This window comes from Vombatus ursinus, unplaced genomic scaffold (genome assembly GCF_900497805.2).
Source record: "Vombatus ursinus unplaced genomic scaffold, bare-nosed wombat genome assembly UNPS02014818.1, whole genome shotgun sequence".
Taxonomy (NCBI): domain Eukaryota; kingdom Metazoa; phylum Chordata; class Mammalia; order Diprotodontia; family Vombatidae; genus Vombatus; species Vombatus ursinus.
Genome location: NW_020954596.1, coordinates 70,849,983 through 70,857,168, shown reverse-complemented (window position 1 = coordinate 70,857,168; position 7,186 = coordinate 70,849,983). Strand labels below are relative to the sequence as shown.

General features: G+C 35.9%; 1 pseudogene; it reads right to left on the bottom strand.

The window, feature by feature from the left end:
- Positions 1–2,577: 2,577 nt before the first annotated feature.
- On the bottom strand, positions 2,578–3,432 carry LOC114023352 (annotated as a pseudogene).
- Positions 3,433–7,186: the final 3,754 nt, after the last annotated feature.

Here is a 7,186-nt window from a genome sequence, read left to right as displayed (position 1 = left end):
TCATAATAACTAGCTTTAATATAGCTTTTTGTTTACATAAATAGCTTGTATGTTTATAAAATACCTTCCTCACAAATGAGCATGTATTTTCAACCTGTGTTGGATGAAATGAACTCTAAGATCCCTTTCAGACTGCTCCATTTTGAATCTGATTCTCACTAAAAAAGGAAGGACACATTGATGGAGCATCAATAAAAGAAAACTTGGAGAACAATGAACATTCTCTCTTATAATTGTGATAGCTTTAATGATTAGCATCCAGTAGGGGCCCCAACATCTAGGGTATTGTGCTTTCTTTCTTTATACTAAATATCTCCCTTTTCTATCATTCTGGATAGGCCTGAATCTGGGGCAGGCTCCAAAGAGAGGAGTCACACTTTTGTTTCCATTCTTTGCACCTCCACTGTAGTATCCAATTTTTTTCCAATGGGGATAAAAAGAATTTTAAGTTTAGGTTAGGCTCAAGTCTAAGAGTCTCTCCAACAGGAAGGAGAAGAAATTACTCAATGTAAAATATAAATCAGGTATAGGATACCTATTTCCTTTACATAAAAAAAATGCTTGATGTAAACAAGACTCAAAAGCACTCACTGACAGAAAACCTATTAAGCAGCAGCAATAACATAGCTACTGTTATGCTTTTTCAGGAGGTTGAAACTGAAAACAAGAAGACTTATGGTAGTTTATGAGCTTAATAAATTGCTACTTTGCTTTTCATCTTGGATCTTTGATGTCTGAACAACCTTATCTTTTTCTTAGTCTTTAGCAAGCCAGTTCAGAGTTGAGCTCCTGTCTGGGCAGTTGTATAGTTTTGGGAGTTTTGTTTTTTGTTTCTTTTTTTTTGTTTGTTTTTGTTATTTTTTTCTGATACAGAATGTCCTCTTGCTACCAGTTAGCTTTGACTGAGAGATCAGGATCTTTTCCTTCTTGAACTTGCAAGGCTAATTCAAGACTTGAAGCATCTATTTCAGGCTTGCTACACAGTCTTCTTTGACCAAAGACAAAAAATATAAAACAGAACCAATTGCCAGATACCCTTGGTCAATGTTGGAGCGATTGACATTCTACTGAAATGGAGAGAAGGACAATGGCCTCTGCCTACTTCTCCAGGAATTAGGTTGAATAGTCTTGACAGATCTAAGAAGAGAAGAGAGAGACAAATGTTGAGTTTTTCTCATTCTTCTCTTCTTTGCCACATCATTATTTTATTAAATTCATAGCTCTTGAGTTCTTATTGCTGTCTAGGAAGAGGTTCTGCCAATATTCTATTCCTCCTTTTGTCTAGGGACGGAAAGGAAGGGCAGACTCAATTTAACAAATCCCCTAGAAGTGGGTAAAGCAGATATCAGGAGGAGTTCATGAGACAGGGGGGAAGTTAGGAAAGAGTAGAGAGAGGACTGGTAAATAGGTTACTTTATATTGTGAAGAAGAACTGGCTCAGAATCCTGCCTTCAACACTTACTAGTTTGGTGACCACAGATAAGATTTTTTTTTTCATAACTAGATCCTCGAAGTGGGAAGTAAAAAATGACTCTCTGGGCTGAGGGTATGGTCTTCTTGGATTTACCTTTCTGTTGTTTTTCAGTCATTCAGTCATATATGATTCTTTGTGATTCCATGGACTACACACTAATACTATCCATGGGATTTTCTTGGCAAAGATACTGGAGTGGTTTGCCATTTCCCTCTCAAATGGATTAAGACAAACAGAAGTTAAATCACTTGCCCAGGGTCGCATAGCTAGTAAGTGTCTGAGGCCAAAGCTGAAGTCAGGTCTCTCTGAGTCCAAGCACAGCACTTTATCCACTGAGCCACCTACCAGTCTTCTAGATTTACCTTTTACCAATTTATAATTATGATTGAGTTCTTGGTAGTATAAATGAACTGACACTAAGGATTGGAAACTACAGGTTCTCATACTGATTCTATAATTTAATAGTATTTGACCTTGGATAAGTACCTTAATTCCTCTGTTTCTTCTTTTCTCAAAAGAAGATCAGAATACTTGTATTCCCTACCTCCCAGGATCATTTAGAGTTTTACATTTGGTCAAGTTCACTTCAGCTCTCTGAAAACTATTAAATTCTGAATTAATGTAACTGGACTCTTAGGAAATTTTATTACAAATTCCAGAAAAAACAAACAGTAATGTCACACACTTCCAGAAATACTATGCTGACAAACTATTTGCCAATGATTTTTTGCATACTCGGCAAATGTATAATATCATAGCAATCAGAAAACAAAGCTAGATATATTCATTGACATGTACCTATTCTGCTATTTCTGTTATCTGTCTGTAATCTCCAAAGTATTTTGATTATGTATTTATATCTAAGTGTCTTTGAGTACACAACCTTAACATGTATATCTATTTATAGTTTATGTAGTGTTCTGCAGAACTAATAATACATGTGTATGTTACAAAAGTTATAAAGAATGGACATTTTAAAAGGATTTGATAAAAATACAACAATGTTTTATCTAGGGAACCCTGGAAATTGATTGAGAATAATAATAGTCTTTTTTTCTTTTTAGTTATTCCAAATATTTTAATTAGAGTTCTGTGCAAGGCATTTAAAACACCAGTTTATGAGGATGAACTCTGTTGGAGACAGAGAATATAGAGCGCAGGTAGCCACGGAGCTGAGGAATTTTCTTGATTTGGGGCAGAATCTGAGAGTCCACTGTTTTCTGATCAGCTTTGCGCTGCTCTGTAATCTCTTATTTCTCTTTTTCTGTGTCAAAAATCTCTCCTTCTTGGTGTCTAGGTTTATGGAGCCTCTTCTTCTTGAAGTAAGCATCAGTAAGATGATTTAGAATTTTTACACCTGAAAGGTTAACCCTGGTAGAGGTGGCAATGACAGATTTCTGATGGGTCCTTCTCAGAGGAACACGGTTGATGATCAGAGGTCCAGTCACCAGTAGCAAGCCACTAGCCAGCTGCTTCAGGAAAACCACTTGCTGCACCTGGGGCGGCCAGTCAGCATGATCAGAACCGTGCCCGGGGTGATGCTAGATCGAAGTCTCCTCACATGCTTGCTGAAGGGCTGCTTGCCATGACTTAGCAGCTTTCTAGGCACATCCTCAGTAGGGTAATACCTCGGCCATCTTGCAAATCTTTACCACACGAGTTCCTCCATTCTTATCACCACCAACTGTCTTTGAGATAGTAGCAGGCACCTTCTCTTTCTTTTTCCTTTCAATCCCGGTTTTGGGTGCAGCATATTTCCACTTGTACATGGCTCTCCTGGAATACATTGCTGACCTAGAGTATCGACCGATCCCTCAGGCCAGGACTGGATTCGGACTGCAGAGCTTTCGGGGCTTTTTCACCACCTTTTCAACCACATCTTCCTTCTTGTTTTTCTCCTTTTTTTCCTTTCGGACCTTCTTTTCCTTTGGTTCCTTTGGGGGTTTTATGTCCGCCATCTTGAGAGAAGGGAAAGAGCAATAATAGTCTTTAACTTCAGGAAATTCATTTTACTAGTTGTGTGGAGGGTAGATTGGAGTGCAGAGAGATGAGGAGAGAGAGACTAATTAAAAATAATCTAGGCAGAAGTGATGAGGTTCTGAAAGAGGAGGTAGTTGTATGATCTGAGAAGACAAGTCCAAGATATATTATAAAAGGAGACATAGCAAGATTTATCAATTAATTGAACTTGTGAGATGAGTTAGAGTGCCAAAATAGGCAAAGATGCCACTGAAGTGGCAAACCAGTAAGACAGCATAATTACACAGTGAGAATTTTGCTAATGGCACTTACTCAGTTGCTATTTTAGATGCCTAAAATCACATTACAATTACTGTGAGTGGCCAACACTTGGATCAGGAAGTAGGAAGGTTATGAGTATGCATTGTGGTGGAAAGCAGCAAGGAACTAGGAAAGTGTTGGTGTAGTGTTTGAAACAACACCCATTACTATTATGAAGTGGGTAGATTGCAGCCTTACTCACCCTCCAATCATTTAATCATTCCCTAGCCCACCTCACTTTGGAAATTACTGATGTAAGTTATAAAATCATATTTAGAAACAGTCATCTATGAGCTCTATTATTTGATGGTTTAATCTATTCAATAATCAAGTATACTTCATATTCATATAAACTTCGACTAGTTAAATCCTTGATGTATAATGTTTTTCTTCTTGAAGAAAAAAAAAAAAGACAAAAATGTGATACTTTTTGAATTGACTCCAATTTAAAACCTCACAACCATGAACAGCTTAATCCTAGAAAGTGAAATGATGGCAGAGGGAGCTCATCCTTTCATCTCAGAGCAGAGAATTTTGCTTTGTGCAATCCTATTGGACAAATTATGACAGATCTTCAACTCCCATTTATTCTGTAATCAAAGTGGGCCATCTGTCTGGTATTTGTCTTAGTCTGAGAGCTCAGAGAGAAAAAAAGCAGAAATAACAGGTATGCAGTGCCTGATATTTGAACTGTTGATTCTTCTTTCCAATATTTCCATTAAAAATTAAAAAAGAAAACTTAAGTATTTTGCTGGTTTGTAATTACATTCAAATCCATTTGCATGAAATAGCTCAAGACCTGAAGAACTGATGGGTACAGAAGCCTATGATTTATATATCTGCCTCAGCAAGGCCCAAGAGCAGCAATAGTAGCCCTGACTTTACTCTGTTCAAAACGTACTACTGCTTAATTTTCAAGTAAAAATCCACCAAAAAGGGCAGCTAGGTGGCGCAGTATATAGAGCACTGGCCCTGAAGTCAGGAGGACCTGAGTTCAAATCCACCATCAGACCAAACATTTGACAACTTACTTGTGTGACGCTGGGCAAGTCACTTAACCCCAATTGCCTAAAAGAAAAATAAAAAAAAATTCACCAAAAAAAATCAAAAACCAAAAACAAAAACCCCTAGGCTATGTTCCTCTCAGTGCTAACAGTGAAAAATTGCCTACTCTTGTATCAGAAGGGAAACACACTAGACTTGGAGACAAGAAGACCAGAGTTTATGTCAAACTCAGAAGCTGACTGGTTGTCTAACCCTGGGAAAGCCACTTAATCTCTCTGTGTTTCAGTCTTCTCATTTATAAAATGATTTGGTTGAATTTGATATCCCCTAAGGTCCCTTTAAGCTATAAAATCCATGATTCTCAGATTTATTGTCCTAAAATTAGAAATAGTTAATGCAACTTATACAGAGGGTAACTAAGTGACACAGTCAATAGAGTGCAGGACCTGGAGTCTGGAAGGCTGAGCTAATGTCTGACCTCAGATACTTACTATGTATGTTACTTTGAGCAAGTCGCTTTATTGTTTCCCTCAGTTTTTTATCTGTAAAATGGGAATAACAATAGTGCTTACCTAGAAAGACTGTTGTGAGGATTAAATGAGATGATATATGTAAAGCACTTAGCACAGTGCCTAGAGCATAGTAGATGCTACATAAATGTTGGATATTGCTGTTATAATTCTTATTATAGAAAATATATTCAAAATTGAGTGAGAATTATTTCCTCCAATTAACCTGAAAATGATTAAATAACACCAAATATGGGGAATCTTGGGATACATTCTGTCCACCCTTTTCTTTCTCTTTGGCTTTTTCCCTTCGTAAGCAGATTTGCCTTATTGCATGAGGCAGTTTGGTATGGTGGAAAGAAGGATGGATTTGAAGTAAGAGAATATGAGTTCAAATCCTCACTCTTGTACTTACTACATTTGTGTCTTGAGGCAGGCACATTACCTCTCTGACCCAAATTTCTTTGTAAAATGATGTATTAGACCAGATGACCACCAAGCTCCTTTAAAGCTCAGTCTGATAAAATAAAACCCATTTATTCATTTGAATATTTCATGGATCTGTGCCAGGAAAGGAAATTCTACCAAAGAGCTAAACTGACAATTTTATATATGCTACTTATATTTTTGTCAGAATGTCTGAGACACTAACTCATCTCAGTAAGTTTCTGTGGTTTCTTGTTAGTTATTAGTGTTCCATTGATATTCAGACTATAAATCATATGGTCTATTTATTGATCATGGTCCTTCCTCCATGACTTACTTGATGTCTTCTCACAAGGTAAACTCCCCTACACATCCTCTAATCCTGTCCATTCGCAGATCTCTTCATTTGTCATCCAATCACTCAGTAGGATTCTGCACATCATTCTTTCCATTGTGAATTATGAATATGTATATATATATATATATTTCATGTTATTCTGATAGACAAGTCAAAATTCATGCTGATTTCATTATACAAGTGAAAAAATGATACTGCAAGCAATTAAAACTTACTGCAATCAATGAAAAAAAATTTGCCTTCATAGTTTCTTTGGTCTTTTGTATTTGGTATGAGGAAAAGATATGAAAATAACTTTTAAAAGGTTTATTTTGACATACTCTTAGTCTTACACTTCTGAGTTAAACATGATTATTTAATATAACACTAGATGTTAGCAAAACAGCTTCCATTTGACCTGAGATCGTGATCATATTTCAACATTGCATAGAATTCCATTACATTGTCACAATTATGAAATTGTTCTAGAATAGTATTTTTATGAGAAATCAAACATAGTATCTCCATTTGCTAAATTTCTTAAATAAATACCATGAAGTAAAATATTCTCAGAATCAGATTATTCAGTCTGCCATTTCAAGACCAAATTCTTTAAAGTATTAAGTGGTTTAAACCTTGCAATGAGGGTAGGAATGAAGAGGAATAGGAAAAGAGAGGAGAAAAAATTAAAGCATGAAAATTATTTTATTGCAACTAATCCCCCAGTGATTAAATAACACTAAATCTATGGCAGCCTGGAGTGCAGTTTTAGATGGTAAGCTTCTTCCCCTTTTTCATCTCTATGGCTTTTTCCCTTAGTAATCAGATTCATCTTGATTACATGGGGCATCTTGGTGTGGAAGAAAAAGGAATGGAAAGAAATAATTCTCACTTTTGTTCATTATATTCTCTTGTATGCTACCATTGACTCAAAATTTTATATGTCTATTTACCTAGGGGGAAAATATGATATTCAAACTTTTTTTTTTCAAAATCACAGAAGTAGTAGGTTAAGCTTGTGAATAACTTCAATATATTTATTTTTAAAATCTTCATTGATATTTTTAAATTTAATTTTAGTTTTTATTTATATCCATTCTTTATATTGACCTACATTTCCCAGAGTTTACCTCTACCCTCTATCTTTCACAAATC